Source organism: Ovis canadensis, chromosome 21 (genome assembly GCF_042477335.2).
Source record: "Ovis canadensis isolate MfBH-ARS-UI-01 breed Bighorn chromosome 21, ARS-UI_OviCan_v2, whole genome shotgun sequence".
Taxonomy (NCBI): Eukaryota; Metazoa; Chordata; class Mammalia; order Artiodactyla; family Bovidae; genus Ovis; species Ovis canadensis.
Window position 1 is genome coordinate 48,048,755 of NC_091265.1, and position 17,369 is coordinate 48,066,123.

Below are 17,369 nucleotides of genomic sequence, written 5' to 3' on the forward strand. Positions count from 1 at the left end.
GTAGCCCGCTGGAAAGAAACTCAGGAATTCTGACTTCACTTACCCTCCCTTTCTCTTCATCATTTTGCTGTGCTCTGTGCTTAGTCACTTAGTCATGTCCAGCTCTTTGAGACCCCATGCACTGTAGCCCACCAGGCACCTCTGCCCATGGGGATTCTCCAGGCAAGAATACTGGAGTAGGTTGACATGCCCTTCTCCAGAGGATCTTCCCAACCAAGGGATTGAACCTGGTCTCCCACATTGCAGGCAGATTCTTTACCATCTGAGCCACCAGGGAAGCCCATGAATACTGGAATGGGTAGCCTATCCCTTCTCTAGGGGATCTTCCTGACTCAGGAATCGACCCGGGTCTCCTGCGTTGCAGGCAGATTCTTTGGCAGCTGAACTACCAGGGAAGCCCATAGTGAAGTCGCTCAGTCATGTCCGACTCTTTGCGACCCCATGGACTGTAGCCTATCAGGCTCCTCCGTCCATGGGATTTTCCGGGCAAGAGTGCTGGAGTGGATTGCCATTTCCTTCTCCAAGGGATCTTCCCGATCCAGGAGTCAAACCCGGGTCTCCCACATTGCAGGCTTTACTGTCTGAGCCACCAGGAAGCCCATGCTTCCCGGCAAAATGAGCCTGAAAATAGACAGACTCACAGGAATAGGGCTTCCCAGGTGGCTCTAGTGGTTAAAAGACCTGACTCCCAATGCGGGAGACATAAGAGACGTGGATTTGATCCCTGGGTCGGCAAGATCCCTTGGAGGAGGGCATGGCAACCCACTCCAGTATTCTTGCCTGGGAAATCCCGTGGACAGAGAAGCCTGGCAGGCTGCAGTCCATATGGTCGCACAGAAGTGGACACGACTGAAGCGGCTTAGCACGCATGCATGCATAGGAAAAACCCACATGGAAGACTCATCTCAGCATCTGCTCAGTGTGAGTGGGGAATGCTTTGCAGCAATTAATGGTGCATAGAGTAACCTTTTTAGAACCTTTACAGAGGCCTCTAATGCTCAATGATTCTGTTGTTATTTCTAATATTGTCTCAGCTGTTTGCTCCACAGTCGGGAGGGACACATTTTCTGCCCTGCCTCCTAAAGGTTGACAGAGAGGCTCAGTAGAGACCTAGAACAATGCCCCATCTAGAGCTGGGCACTCGGGGTGAGGAGAAGGAAACACAGGCTCACTTTGCTGAAGACGTGCTTTCTCGGCAGACAGGTGGGTGCTCATTTTGGTGATGGAGGAAAACAAATGACCAGGGATTTCACCTCTGAGGTGGGGGTCCCTGAAAGGCCAGCCCCTTAGCCTTTCAGCTAGGTGCCTGCCTTCCATAAGATCCAAGCCTGTTAACTTATTTCCTCTGGGCCTAAGAGGCCATGGTGGGTGCTTGAGGGTAAGTATGGAGAAAACGCTTTTTTTCTACTCAAAGTTTGCTCATCATTTGGGCTTCAGGGAAATTTCCAGAATGAGACCAGCTAACCCTCAGGTTCCTATGTCCAGGGCTATACTTCATCCTCGCAGCCAGCGTGCCCTAAATCTTGTGCATTCTGCCTTTTAGTAATTTCCCAACTGGTTTGCCGGCAATTGTCTTAGCCCAGCCCAACCCACCTGGCACTTTGCACACAAAGCAGCTTTTCTAAGTTGTAAATACGACCTCACGTGGCTTCCCACTGCCTTCAAGACAGTGCTGCTCTTGTGGGTTTTGTACACAAGGTCCCTCATCACGGGCACTCACTCTGCAGCCTCGTCTTTCTTCTCCCCTCCCCATCCACCCACCCCAGCCACACTAGCTCCACATCCCCTAAAGATGTCACATTTTCTCATGCCTCTGTGTTTTTGTAAATACTACCTCGTATTCGGGAATGTCCTTCCTCTTGCCCCCTACCAGTCCCATCCTGCCCACTCAGGGAGCTGAGGACCACCCTTCCACACAGGCAGTGATTATATCATGACTACATTGGGCACTTGCCTCACTCAAGTGTAACAGTCTATCTCCATGTACACAAGCCCTAAACAGTAACTGCTGTGAGAACAGAGGCTATTCAATAATTTCCCAGGACTTCGCAGAGCTCCCAGAACACAATGGGTGCTCATTCTAAGCTTGTTGAAAGGCAAATGAGGAAAAAAATGTCTCTATGTCTAAGACTAATAGTAATGAAGAGGGCAATAATGAAGAGAAGAAAATGGGATGAGCATCTTGAATTGTAGAACCAAGAGGAGTAGGATTTGGGTCAAACTCAGGCCCTATAAGCAATCCCAAGGAGAACTCTAAAAGGAAGAATTAAGAAGGATTCACGCCATGGAAACCACGGGACAAGTAAGAGGCAAAGCATGTGATCAAAGCTGACTCCTTGGGAAATCAATGAGCTGTGAAAAGGTCCAGGGTAGATTTGTAACCTAGCAAAGAAAAAAATGAATTGCTGGGAAAAGGAAAAGACATGCCTGAGAAATCCTGAGTCTCAGCTCTGTAGAGCATTTCTTGGCAATTACAGCATCCTATGTATTTAAAAAAAAAAACAAAACAAAACACCACCAACAGCATCAAAGCTCAGAGAACCATTTACAAGTCATCCGCTCCCTGTACTGACCTGCGGATTCAGCCTGCAGCTGAGCTGACTTGAGGTCCTCCTTACTGAGGGACAGGGAAGGGGGCGGGAAGCACCTTCATGCCTTAAGTATTAAAATAAAAATTTTTTTCTAATGGTTCATTACTTCACAAATCACCCCTCCCCCCACCCACAACTTAGTGAACATACATTTTCAAAAAACAGGCCAGAGTAAGGCAAGACAAGCTAAGCCCAGGACCAAAGGGCATCTGGCAGTAGGCTAAGCTAAGTCCTTGTCAAAAACAGCATGCTTCCCGTCACTATGCCTGGCTCCATTTTGCATGCCCAGCTACAGTAAAAAGCAAACACATTCTTCCTAAAGCTTGCCAGTTGCTAAAGACAAATATTTTTGGAGCCGCTATGCACAGCATCTGTACAACATGGTTGTTTGGAGAAGGAGACTGCAGATCTGCTTATTCTCAGGCTCGTAGAAAGTGGAGCACAGGGAACAGGTGTCATGCACCGTCAGAGTACCCATACGGCTGACGCTGAACAAACCTGGAGGGTCCCAGATGACTTACTTGGAATCAAGCAACATTTCATCAAATGAAGGAAAGGCATTTGGGTGCAGGTAAGCCAAGCGTCCTATTAATACTAACATGTTCCACTCAAACAAGGCTTCAGCCTCTTCCACAGTGGATCTCACTAGCACCTGTGTGTGCATGCATGCTAAGGCCCTTGAGTCGTGCCTGACTCTCTGCACTCTTATGGACTGTAACCTGCCAGGCTCTGCTGTCCTTGGGCTTCTCCAGGCAAGAATACTGGAGTGGGTTGCCGTGCCCTCCTCCAGGACTAGCACCTTACCCTCTGCCAAAATGACAGCAAAGGCAGAGAGAGGTCCACCCTTGCAGGGGCTAAAGCTGTCAGGGACGCAAGTCCATGTAGGTCTCCACCACCACGAGGAGGAGGCAGTGGAGCTAGGTGTGACACTCAGGGCTATGGAACCACGAAGGGTGGCCAGGACGAAGCTCATGGCTCATCATTCATTTGTAGACAGAAGACCCACAGCATCAAGTGAGGGAGTTAAAATCACACCTTTATAATCTGGGAACAGAGAACATTCCTGTCTAGATTTGAAATGGGGAAATGAAGACTAAATTTCCACCAGAATTAACTTCTTCTTTCCCCAAAGGGGCAATATGGCATTTCTCTGCTTACCTCATAGATTGCCAGCATGAATGCAGAGACAAAAGCTCAGTTCCTTGGTCCCCGAGAGAGCAGCCAGGTCCTTGATGTGAGTGAGTCCTTGCACCTTTGGTCCCATGAGTTTGGATGGCACGGGTGAAGGGGCCCGGGGCCCTGTTGGTTTTTATGAGTCTGTGGGTCAGCTCAGACCGGCTGCCAACTCATCTGTATGCAATGGCTCTCAAAGAACACAGTTTACTTAGAACCGGATCCAACAAGAGGAGGCGTGGCGGGTAAGCGGGCAGGATACAGCAGAGGTGTTGAGCCGCCAGGGCTAATTATGAGGGATCTGTTTATGGAACTGTACTGGAACCAGTGTGCTGCGGCTGAGCGTCCCAGACAAACACATGCACGAAGGCTAGATGCTGCCGGGTGGGGGAGGAGCCCTTCAAAGCTTCTGCTCCATGACTCCACTGTGGTCACAGCTCAGGCTGATCTGACCGTCCCTTGGCCATCATCTCCCACCATAGTTCCAGTTCAGTGTAGAACTCTGTAGCCAAAGATTTACAGTAGAGCCGACTGGGAAGGAAGCCCTAGAGCACCAACTTTTCACCTGGGGACAAGGTCCTGGCTTCTCTCCCTGGAGTCTACACTAGAGAGTGAGGTCATGGTGACAGACTTGGCACGCACTTGGCATTGAGAAAATGTTCCAGAAATCAACACACCCCGGGGTCTGCTTTCTTTCCTTCTTCCTCTCCGACCCTCGAGGGTCGTCTCACCCTGGCTCACACATTGTGTCTAACACTCTGTTATGGGTGTGACACTGGGGTCAGTGTTCCCCCTGCCCTGGTGGTCTTTGTGGGCCTGCACTCACTCCACTGCTGGCCACCACTGGAGCATCAGAAAGCAGTCCCCCTAGTAAACTGTCACTCTGCCCTCGTGGAGTATTGGGAGGCCAATACAGGCACCCTCCACCCTCTGGTCTCCACTCAACACCTCACGAGACTGACGTTGCTGTTCAGCCACTCCGTCCTGTACGACTCCTCTGTCCTCCACAATTCAGCACCAGGGCTCTCGTCTTCAATTTCAGAGCAGGAGGCCAAAGAGCCACACTGAGCCCCTGGGTCAGCATGAGTCAGAGATGCCTTTCATTCTCCCAATCAGCCTCCAGATAACTGGAAACACAAACACACACCTCTTGCAAAGCTAAATGCTAATTCTCCAGTCAGCGCAGAACTGCACTCAAGATGAGGAAAACAAAGGGTTCCTTAAGTGCCTCATTCATTTGCAAGTCAGGTCCCTTGCAGGATGGAGCCAGAGCATCTCATTATTATGGAGACCAGGTAGCTATTTTACCTCTGTTCCCCCTCTCCCCTTGCCCCCCATTCAGACCAGCCCCTTGGGACCAGCTGGGAATTAGAAAGAGGCTGTTGCTAGGTAACAAGGAGGGCAGGGCTGCTGCCTCTCCCAGTTCCAGGCATCTTGGTCATAATGTGCTAGGGAAGGTGAATCAGATGGAATGTTGCATCTTCCATAGAACCAACATGGATCGTTTTCTCAGTCTCTCCTCCTGCCTTCATGGGGAAGTCCTGCTCCTGCTCCATCATCTGCTGCTTCTCCCACCTCCGTAGTGACAGACACAGTCCTCCTTGGCCCGGCAGCCAGGGACAGTGAGCAGAGGGCCTTTCTCCCTGGCTTTACCCAGGTCCCACTTTGCTGGTGCTCACAGGAATTAACTCCTCAAACACAGCCTGGAGCCCCAACCTCCACACCTGAGCTGGGGGACCAGAGCTCATGGGCTGCTTTTCTTTTCCTTTTCTTTAAAGAAATTTGGAGCATTGCAAAGATATTATTCTATTCACGACTAATATTCCAAGGGGAGCAACTTACATAAACAGTAGGTCTTTGGAGGGGCTTCCCAGGTGGCTCAGTGGGTAAAACAATCTGTCTTCAATGTAGGAGACCCAGGTTTGATCCCCGGGTTGGGAAGATCCCCTGGAGGAGGAAATGGCAACCCACTCCAGTATTCTTGCCTGGAGAATCCCATGGACAGAGGAGCCTTGCAGGCTACAGTCTGTGGGGTCTCAAAGAGTCAGACGTGACTGAGCGGCTAAACAACAGCAACAATAAAGCTGCAAGCTGTCTCCCTTGCACATAAGGGGGAGGGGATGCCCTGTGTCCCAGGCCACTGCCCCCTACAGATGTGGCTGGCACCCTCTGATTCAGGAAGGGCAGGAAAGGCCATTCCACAACAAGCAAACACATCGCCCCTCAGACCAGCCTCCAGCTCCTGAGTGGGGAGAACAGAGGGACCTCTGCTGGAAGATGTTCTTTCATCTTTGTGCCTCGGTCTTTTTTTTTTTTTTTCTTTTAAGAGAACCAGTGTCTGGTGAAAGAGATGGTACAATGTGAGCATGTCTGCCCCAGAAGAGAAGTAGGTTATCCCACTGAGGTGACAAAAAGGCAAGAGCACCGTCACACGGGCTTCCCAAGGAAAGGTTTTGAGAAGCCTGTGTGCAAGAGATGAAAAGCTTTCCTCTGAAACACTGACTGCCTTTTGAAGAGGGTAGCACATACACTGCCATATGAGAAATTCCAGGTCAAGGGACATTAAAAAAAAAAAGGATGGAACAAAGGGAAAATTTTGACAATTCTGTTTCATTCACTAAAGGCTTGTTGAGGACCTTTCTGTAGAAGCCACAGCACCAGGCACTTGGGGAGTTACAACATGAATAAATCATGGTGTCTGCCTTCAAGACTTTAAGGCTTTATAGAGGAAAAGACATCACAGGCACAATAAGGCATAAATGCGTGGGAAGCATCATGAATAAATGGAAGAAGAGTTTTACTTTTAGCTGGGGGAGCCTCCAAGAGCTGGTGATGCTTAGCAGGATGCTACTGGGGGGGTGGGAGTAGAATTATGCCGGGTGGTCTTGGAAGGTGGGGAGTGGATGAAGGAGCAGCAGCTTGGAGGCTGGAGAACAAAGGTGAGTTGGGGTCATGTGGGTGGGCATAAGACCAGGGGTCCTTCCAAGATCTGTTGGAAGCCCAGAGGGAAGGGCCCATTGCACCCCTTTATTAGATGTGGCAGCAACACTGGCCTGAGATTTTCTAGGATTTCAGCCCAGTGTCCTGGACATTTTGTTCCAGATTCTCAGTTGCTCACACATGTGGCCATAAAATCAGAAGTCAAGACAAATGAGTTCACACGATCCCAGCCAGTCACCCCTGTGTTTGTTGAATGCCTAGGGGAGCGGGGAGGGCTGCCCAGGGAGCAGATGCCCCTCAAGCCAGGACTTGGCAAGCACTTTCTCCCACGCTTGCACATTTATGGGGGTCAGCTTCTTGCCTCAGGCACGAAAACCCGGGCTCTGGAAATTGCCAGCTTCTGCAGTGATGCAGGACAGGTGCCCTGGCCAGTCCAGCGACCTTGAAGTTGATGCCTTTGTGGCCAAAGTGGTGGATGTGACAATCATTTCCTACCATGGGGTGACCAGCCCTGCACCTCATTGCTCAAAGATCCACCTATGATGGATGTTCTGGGATGGTTGTCAGAACCTGTCGTGCCTACAGGACAAACCATGAAGCCCAACTCTCCCAGCATGTAAAGAACCTGGATTCCACTCACCAATATTGTTTTCCTGTTTTTTTTTACTGTGCCATGCAGCCTGTGGGATTTTAGTTCCCCCACCAGGGACTGACCCTGGGGTAGAAAATGGCAACCCACTCCTGTATTCTTGCCTGGAGAATCCCACAGACAGAAGAGCCTGGCAGGCTACAGTCCATGGGGTCACAAAGAGTCAGACATGACTGAGCAACTTGGTATGCACGCATCAGGGATTGAACCCAGGCCCTTGGCTGTGAAAGCACAGAGTCCTAACCACTGGACAGCCAGAGAAGTCTTCAAAAATATGGATTCCAAAAAGCAGGTGGCACTGGCCTTCCAGCCTGGGTCCTTGCTGTCTCTCAGCCCCACAGCAACTTTGGGTGCCAGGTCATGAGGACTGTATTCAGGAGGACGAAACAGGCCTTAGAATAAGAGCCTCAAATTCAGGGTGCAGCCTCAGAGAGCTCAGGTGGTAGGAAAAACACTGAACTTGGAATCAGAAAATCTGAGTTTGAGGTTGGCTGTCACAATGGGACGGTTACATAACCTTGTGGAGTCTCAGCTTCCTCATCTGAAAAAGAGACAAATTGCACTCACCTTACAAGTGGAAGTGCCTTGTTAATGTTAAGTACTGTAATAAACACCACTTACCATTTCATCATTATGCATAATACTAAAATCAAACAGAAGCAGAAACTAGGAATCCTGGTTTAGTTCTAAGTCCTGTACCAATGAATGCACAGCAGAGGTCACACCATGCTCCCTACACTGTGAGGTACGAATAGACAGTTGTCCCTGGTGGTCTGGGGTTGGGGGGCTTCAGGGGCTGTGGGAATGGAGGTGCTGGGTGGCTGGGGTACTCATCAGTGAACAGAGAGCACAGATAGGACCTAACCTAGGCTTGGGAACAATTGTGTAACATGAATGCTGATGCATGGTTAGTTCAGTTCAGTTCAGTCACTCAGTTGTGTCCAATGCTTTGCGAACCCATGGACCACAGTACACCAGGCTTCCCTTTCCATCACCAACTCTTGGAGCTTACTCAAACTCATATCCATTGATTTGGTGATGTCATCCAACCATCTCATCCTCTGTCGTCCCCTCCTTCTCCCACCTTCAAGCTTTCCCAGCATCAGGGTCTTTTCCAATGAGTCAGTTCTTTGCATCACGTGGCTAAAGTATTGGAATTTCAGCTTCAGCATCAGTTCTTCCAATGAATATTCAGGACTGATTTCCTTTAGTATTGACTGGTTAGATCTCCTTGCAGCCCAAGAGACTCTCAAGAGTTCAAAACACCACAGTTCAAAAGCATCAATTCTTTGGCACTCAGCTTTCTTTATGGTCCAACTCTCACATCCATACATGACTACTGGAAAAACCATAGCTTTGACTAGACGAAACTTTGTTGGCAAAGTAATGTCTCTGCTTTTCAGTAAGCTGTCTAGGTTGGTCATAATTTTCTTTCAAGGAGCAAGTGTCTTTTAATTTCATGGCTGCAGTCACCATCTGCAGTGATTTTGGAGCCCCCAAAAATAAAGTCTGTCACCGTTTCCATTGTTTCCCCATCTATTTGCCATGAAGGGATGGGACCAGATGCCATGATCTTCATTTCCTGAATGTTGAGTTTTAAGCCAACTTTTTCACTCTCCTCTTTCACTTTCATCAAGAGGCTTTTTAGTTCCTCTTCACTTTCTGCCATCAGGGTGGTGTCATCTGCATATCTGAGGTTATTGATATTTCTCCCAGCAATCTTGATTCCAACTTGAGCTTCTTCCAGCCCAGCGTTTCTCATGATGTACTCTGCATAGAAGTTAAATAAGCAGGATGACAATATACAGCCTTGACGTACTCCTTTCCCGATTTTGAACCAGTCTGTTGTTCCATGTCCAGTTCTAACTGTTGCTTCTTGATCTGCTTACAGATTTCTCAGGAGGCAGGTCAGGTGGTCTGGTGTTCCTATTTCTCTAAGAATTTTCCATAGTTTGTTGTGATCCACACAGTCAAAGGCTTTGGCATAGTCAATAAAGCAGAAGTAGTTGTGTTTCTGGAACTCTTGCTTTTTTGATGATCCAACAGATGTTGGCAATTTGATCTCTGGTTCCTCTGCCTTTTCTAAAACTAGCTTGAACATCACGGTTCACGTACTATTGAGGCCTGGCTTGGAGAATTTTGAGCATTACTTTACTAGTGTGTGAGATGAGTGCAATTGTGTGATAGTTTGAACATTCTTTGGCATTGCCTTTCTTTGGGATTGGAATGAAAACTGACCTTTTCCAGTCCTGTGGCCACTGCTGAGTTTTCCAAATGTGCTGGCACATTGAGTGCAGCACTTTCACAGCATCATCTTTTAGGATTTGAAACAGCTCAAATGGAATTCCATCACCTCCACTAGCTTTGTTCCTAGTGATGCTTCCTAAGGCCCAGTTGACTTCACATTCCAGGATGTCTGGCTCTAGGTGAGTGATCACACCATCGTGATTATCTGGGTCAGGAAGATCTTTTTGTATAGTTTTTCTGTGTATTCTTGCCACCTCTTCTTAATATCTTCTGCTTCTGTTAGGTCCATACCATTTCTGCCCTTTCTTAATAAATGAAAAAAAAAGAGAGAGAGAGAGAGAATCCCAATGAATTCTGCTCTTTAAAAGCATCTCCACATTACCTGTAAAACAACAGTAGGTCCTGTTTTCAATTTGATCATTTGCAAAGCACTTTTGTGAACATGGCCTTGTGTGATCATTTAAACAAGGGCAAGCAGCTACAGAAGAAGGCGAGTGATGTTCTTGGCCTCCTGTCTCTGTGTCCAGTTAAGAATTATGTCCTCGCTATGGCAGCTGCCCTGGAATAGAGGTGATGTGGTTTATTCTCATCACCACTCCTACCTATGCAAGCCTCCCCTCCTCAACCCCATCGTGATCTTGCCCCTCTTCCCCGGCTCTCTCACCAGAAGCCATGAGTGCCCTCCCCAGGTGCCCTCCAGTCCTCACTTACAAATCCTCAGTGGAGGAGAAAGGTCCCACCCACCACTCTCCAACAGCTTCGGGGCTTGATTTCTTCTTTTACAAAAAGACACTGGAGCGAAATGACAGCCAGGTTCTCTGTGGATAAGGGGAGGTGAATTTGCTGGGAACAAGTGCCCAGTGGGTGTTTTCTGAGGTCACTAGAAAAGGAGGCAGAGCAGTTTTTTTCTGTGACTGCTCAACAGCCACCTGACATGATTCTTCAATCCCACAGAAGGTGTGACCATCATCAGAGAGGTTCAGGACATCTCATTCAAAGCCTGTCATCTAGCAAAGGACGAGGTCCCCTGGCTCAGTACAATCTTATGTGGCCAGGGTGTCTGGGGAGGGTTTGAGCAGCTGTGGCCAGAGAGAGGGGGAGTACAGGGAGAGTTTGAACTCCTCGAGAAAAATCTTCATGCAAAGAGCGAGCCGATGGATGTGAATGAAAGAACATCCCCAGGTGCACTGTCAAGCATGCCCCTTCTAGGGAAGGGCAAGCTCATTCAATAGACTCCCACATTCCAGTCCATTGACCATGACCTGCTTCTTGTTCAACAGCCAAGACCAATAATCACCTAGTTGATCTACAATTCATGCCCTTTGCTGGATTCCAGGCTCACCTAGCAAGGTTCCCATCACGAGCTGGCCTCCCTTCTGGCTCCCCGTGTGTAGGGAGAGATGTGTTGACTTCATGTGAGTTCTAGTTCCCAGCACAGAGTGCTCACAGCAAATTAACGAGTTAAGTGTTCTGGTCTAGACATTAGGAGTCAGACCTGAACCGGTGTTCTTGGGAGATGGTTGTGCTCAAAAATCAGGGGACTGAACTTGCCACGGGGGTCTTGGCAAATGCTCTAAGTCAGGATCTCCAGCCTCCGGGACTGAATGCCTGATTATCTGAGGTGGAGCTGGTGCAATATGAATAGAAATGAAGTGCATAATCAATGTAACCCACTTAAATCATCCCCAAATCATCCTCCTTCTCCAGTCCGTGGAAAAATTATCTTCCATAAAACCAGTCTCTGCTGCCAAAAAGGTTGGGGACCACTTATTAAGTGATGTCACTTTCTGGGGTCTCTTGGATGACAGCCGACTTTACACCCATGGAGACACCCGAGCATCACCATTAGCTGTGTACCCTTTCTCTATAAACCTGCATCACTATTTATTTATCTGCTACCACAAGGGGAGACATCGCTCTGGGCAGGGGCTATGATCTTATTCATCACTGCACATTCAGAACCTGGCACAGTATCTGCTGCAGAGCAAGGGGTAAACCAATGTCTGCAGGATGGATGATTAAAAATGAATGAATGACTTGAGTATAAAGAGAGTGCTTTAAAGAAATGCTTCTGCTTGTACTCGCATCTGAAATCCTAATCCAATAACAGTTCTTCAACAGTTGTTAGCCCTCAAAAGTAAAAAGAACCAGACAGGAGACAATAGCAGCAATATTTTTGAAAACAGAAAACTGACTCATTCTATGCTTGGACAGGAAGAAATCAGGACCAGCACAATTATAACATCAGAATTCAAAAGAGCGTAGCACAGTCCGCCAGTGGAGGAGGAAGATGAACAGGCAGCTAGAAGGAGGAGGATTGATTGAGTCTGCTTAAGAAGGATCCTCTCCCTGACTTGGCCCTGGGCGAGAAGTCTCTCCCAGCTTCCCTGGCATAAGACTGGAGGCTTATTCTCTAGGGTAAAGCAAAGAGCCTCTGGGTGGAGCAGGATTGATGTGACACCAATCAGGATGGGCTTTCATACTCTGAGAAAAGCAAAGCTAAGTAAACATACCCAGATATCAAAGCCCCCAGATCTAGTCTCCAACTTGATTCCAGAGGCCAGCACTCAGGACTTGACCTTCCAAGCCGGAGACTGAGAGAGTTGATCCTGAGGAACCTGAATATCTCCAAAAGGAAAAAGTACTAACAGGGCATCCTGCACTGAAATAGTCCAGACAGAGCATCCTCCAGAGAGCCTGAGAGCTGTCAGGCCCCATCCTCGGGGCCCAGGCTACCAGGTGTCTGAGGAGTGAAAACAAACAGACATGAAGATAAAACAAATAGCCATGACGAAGCATCTTGGAGGAAACGGAGGCTGTACAGGGAGAAGAAACCGCAGATGAAAGGACACTGCCAAATAGCGAGACTTAGACTGAGAGATGGGGGTTCTTGGAAATTAAAAATAGGAAAGCAAAACCAAAAATCTCAGAAGAAAGTGTGAAAGAAAATGTTGAGGAAATCTACAGGAGCGTAGACGAAAACACAAAAAGATGAAATTGGGAGAGAAAAGATAAGGAAATGAGGGCTTTCTGAGCTTCAAATTCTAAGTGAGAGGAATTCCAGAGGGAGAGAATGGACTAGGAAGACGGAAACCATCAAAGAAATGTGGCAAGAAAATTTCCCAGAGTGCAAGGCGATGATGAAAAGAACTGCCTCGCTGGGACGTCCCTGGTGACCCAGGGGTTAAGACTATACTTTCAATGCAGGGGCCGCTGGTTTGATCTGTTCTGAGCAAACTAAGATCCCACATGCCAGGAAGAACAGCCAAAAACTTAAAAAAGAAAAGAGCTGCTTCATGTCTAGCACAACAGGTATAAATATTTCTACACCAACCAGGCCCCATTTCTCTGAAATTTCAGAACACCACGGACAAAGGGAGGGTCTCGCTTGTTTAGAGGACAGGTGAAATGTCCAGGTGTGAAACCTGCTGTGGACATCTCAACAGGACGATGGAAAGGTGAAAGAAAACCAAGACACCCGTGTAATGTTCTGAAGGAAAACGGTCTCCAATCTAGAGTCCTATATGTAGCCAAGCTGTCGATCAAGTAGAACAGAGTTATTTTCACATAAGCAAAGTCTCAAAAAATTTACTTCGAATGCTCTCTTTCCCAAGAAACAGCTGCAGAATATGTCCCTCCGAAGTGGAAGTGTGAACCAAGAAAGAAAAACGCAGGAGACACAGGAAACAGGGGATGCAATCGGGGGTGGGGGCAGTGGGAGGGTGGAGGGTTGAGGGAAAAGAGATGCCAGGGGCCAACTGTGCACCAGCAGAGAGTAACCCATCCGGACCAAAGGGAGTGGACAGCTTCCGGTGAGATCTCTCCAAGAGACAAAGTGGCTCAGATGGCAAAAAATCTGCCTGCAATGCAGGAGACTTGAGTTCGATCTCTGGGTTGAGAAGATCTCCTGGAAGAGGAAATGGCAACCCACTCCAGTATTCTTGCCTGGAAAATTCCATGGACAGAGGACCCTGGCGGGCTACAGTCCCCCAGGTCCCAAAGAGTCAGACATGACTGACTTTCACTTCATTTCGTATAACTGGACATTTTGAGAAGAGACTGAAGCTGTAGGTGAAGAAGTTTTCTTGAGATTGATGATGAGAGCAAAGAAAACCAAGAAAATTAGTGATGCCAACAAAAGGTTGTGCAGGAAATAAAAAGTAATCTGATTTGCTGCATGGATCAGCTATGAGTAGAATTTTATAGTCATGATAACATTGAACCTGAGTATTTATCAAAAAAATACCTATTGGGAGCATGGAAGATGGAAAGAGTGTGCACAGGTGGTAGGGATGGGGGAGGAGAAAGCTATTAAAAAGTTCCCTCTCCAGTGGTAGTCTCTAAGGGCGAAGCATCTAAGGATTACTACAGACGTAGCACTTAGGTTTTCCAGGTGGCTCAGTGGTAAAGAATCTGCCTGCCAAACAGGAGATTTGGGTTCCATCCCTGGATTGGGAAGATCCCCTGGAAAAGGAAATGGCAGCCCACTCCAGTATTCTTGCCTGGAAAACCCCATGGACAGAAAAGCCTGATGGGCTACAGTCCACGGGGTCCCAAAGAGTCAGACATGACTTAGCAAGGGAGCACACAGGCAGCACTTAGACATGGGGAAAAGATAGCCAAACAAGAGGAAAGATGGTAGCTTCTGGGAGAAGGGGGAGGAGGAGGTCTGACTTTTTCATATCAAACTAGTTAGAACAATGTGATGCTTTGAATAAAGGCATCTGCAACTTTAATAAAACCAAAACCGAAGGTTGAGATCAATGAGGCAATAACGTATTCTAGCTACTGAGAAATCTTTTTCAACCACTAGATGGTACTATTGGCCCCTTGTGGAATTTGCCAGTGCCCGTCTAGGGCTTGCTGGTCAGTAATTCTACTGGGTTTTCCCAGAATAAAGTGATTTATTCCCAGAATAAAGTGAGATTTGATCAATAAACTTACGAAAGAAGTAAAGTTGTTTGTTCTCTTTTATCTTCAAATAGTATCCCTCTTTGTGGAGCAGGAGAAAAAAAAAATCATTCACTCCTAGTGTTGCATTAATTGAAAGCTGGATGCTGGGGACAAAACCCAGACTCCTCTGGCAGTTGAGTGCCCTAGCTCCTAGGTACACAGGTGCTGGTTCAATAAAATCGACTGTGTAGCCAATTGTGGTAAATGTTGACCTGGAGCACCTGGGCCCGGATTCAGGAGTAGGAAATTCAGGAACGGGAAGCTGATGTTGGAAAAGCTGAAGCTACAGTTCTGTTACAACTGGAATTCCATGAGAGTCCATGAAAGTTGTCCTGGGATTCTCACCCAACAGGTGGATGCTTACCCGGAGAAGCAGGGCCACAGGCCTGGTGATCAGGCAGGAGCAGGAGGCACACAGTGGGACCTGCAGAGTCGCGAGTGTGTCTGGTAGGCAGAGCAGTGGCTTTTCCCCTCGGCTCCACTGTCCTTGATTTCTCTGGCTCTGCATAAGCAGGGAGCTGTGGGCACACGTTTCTTATCCCCTGCAGTGTTGAGCACAAGCACTTTTCATGAAATGAGTACCATTAAATAAATACTTTATTAACAATGGAATGATACAGCGTCCGCTCTGATTTCTTGACACCCTCATCCTTTCGCGGTGTGGCTGCCACACCTGTCATTCTGAACACAACTCTCCGTCCAGTTCTGGACCCACCTCTGCCTCCTCCTCCTGTTACTGAGTCCAAGATCTCTCGGCTCGCCACAAGATAAGTCAATGAATCTGAGACAAAGTGTTAGGATCAGGGAGGGACTTTACTTAGGAATCACCTAACTAAGAAGATGGCAGGCTAGCATCTCAAAATAACCATCATATCAGGGCCTGGTTGCCAGGTTCTTTTATGGCTCAGAGATGGGGGGAGGTGAAGAAACAAAGCAAAAAGACTATTTGATCCTTGCAGCTGTCCCCTAGAATGGCAGGGGAATGTGTTGGTTTCCCTTCCTTACAGTCCTTCACAGGTGGGTGGCTCAGGTTATCTCCCTGAGGCAGGGCATTATAATAACGAAAAAGGGTTAAAGTCACAGAAGTGGATCCAGTGGGAATTTAAAATTAACCCTACCCGGTCATCCTCCCCCATCCCCAGGCATGAGCACGGTCCCAGGTCTGACTTCTTCTTTCCCTCTCTGCCCTCCTCCAGGTGTCTAAACTGGCCTCAGAGTCCCTGCTCCTCTCCATAGATGGCATACCAAATCCACGCCTCTGTCCCCAGCTCCCTCAACCCCAGGCACCCACTCCCTCCTCTTCTCAACAATTTCAAGTGGGCAACTCACCCAGCCTTTGGTCTGAAATCACGCTCTGCATCTATGCTTTCCAAGCGCCCGGCTCCTCCTGCCTTTAGTATTCCCATCAGCAGACAGGCCTGCATTCAGTCAGCGTTTAATGAGAGGATGCTGGGCACTGGGAATTTCTAGGATTTGAAAAAGCAAAGTCGCCCCACCTCTACAAGGAACTTGTAGATTGCATGTGGAGAGGAAAGCGAGGAAACGGAAGCCCCAGCAGACAGTGATCAGAGCCTTAGGCAGGGGAGTAGAAGGGGTACTGCGTACTCAGGAAGAGGCAGGTCTCAGGGTCCCCAGAGAGTCTAGGAAGCTTAGCCCGGCTCAGCTCCAAGCCCAGCTCTGCTCCCTGGTCCCCTGGTAGGCACTGACGTCTGCTGAATCTTTCTCGGCTGCACCTTCTACCTAAAGCTCTCTCTCTCTCTCTCTCAAACCCTAGTGTTCATGAGAGTTACTTGGGGAGTGTGTGTGTCTGTGTGTGTCTGTGTATGGGCACACGCTAAGTCACTTTAGTCATGTCCAACTCTTTGCGACCCCATGAACTGTAGTCTGCCAGGCTCCTCTGTCCATGGGATTCTCTAGGCAAAAATATTGGAGTCACTCGGGGGATCTTATTAAAGTGAAATTTCTCTTAGAGCAAGACTAGAGTGGAGCCTAGTCTGTGTGGAGCCTAGATTCTGTGTTTCTTACATGGGTCCTGGGAGTGGTGCTGATGTGGCTGGACTGTGACCACACCGTGCATCCTCAGGTCCGATCACCCCTTGCCCTTGTCACCACAGGGCAGCATCTTGGCGGAGCCTACAAATGTGCTTCCAGCCCCTTATCCTAGACCGTGCAACCTGGGAAGCTGTGCAAGCTTGGGAACCAGTGGTGCTCAGAGGTGACCCCGGCAAATGCGGTCTCTGCCATGGTGGGGGTCACCAAACAGGTGCTCACTGAAATGAGTGAATGAGTGAATAATATGCAAACCACCTCCAGGAAAATCTTCACAGAAATGGCTTTCATAATTCTCTGTGACTCAGAAATCTTCAACAGATACTTCCCATCTGTGGAGTAAAGTTCAAATTCCATAGCTTGGCAGGCAACATCCTTGTGAGAAGCAGCGTTCCATCCATCATGTTACTGCATTAGTTTGCTAGGGTCCCTCTAACAAAATGCCCCAGATCTGGGGGCTTCAACAATAGAAATTTCCCACAGTTCTGAAGGCTGGAAATCTAGGATCAAGGTGTGGGCAGGTTCAGTTTCTCCTGAGGCCTCTCTCCCTGGCTTGCAGACAGCTGTCTTCTCCCTGAGTCTTCATACAGCCTTGACTATGCTTGTGTGTCTCCCCGTGTGTCAATTTCCTCTCTTTATAAAGATCCAGGCCCCATTGGATTGGGGCCTACTACAACAGATGCATTTTAACTTAATCACCTCTTCAAACGTCCTGTCTCTAAAGACAGTCACACAGCAAAAGAGACACAGATGTATAGAACGGACTT

The 17,369-nt window shown here is 48.2% G+C and overlaps 1 protein-coding gene across 1 annotated transcript in view; it reads right to left on the reverse strand.

The window, feature by feature from the left end:
* Nucleotides 1-4,889, reverse strand: part of KCNJ1 (potassium inwardly rectifying channel subfamily J member 1) — a 34,565-nt gene extending 29,676 nt beyond the window's left edge. Inside the window, exon 1 of the mRNA XM_069565472.1 lies at nt 3,750-4,889. The gene's annotated coding sequence lies outside the window, so the exon portion shown is untranslated. The remainder of the gene's footprint in view (nt 1-3,749) is intronic.
* Between the last annotated feature and the right edge of the window lie 12,480 nt (nt 4,890-17,369).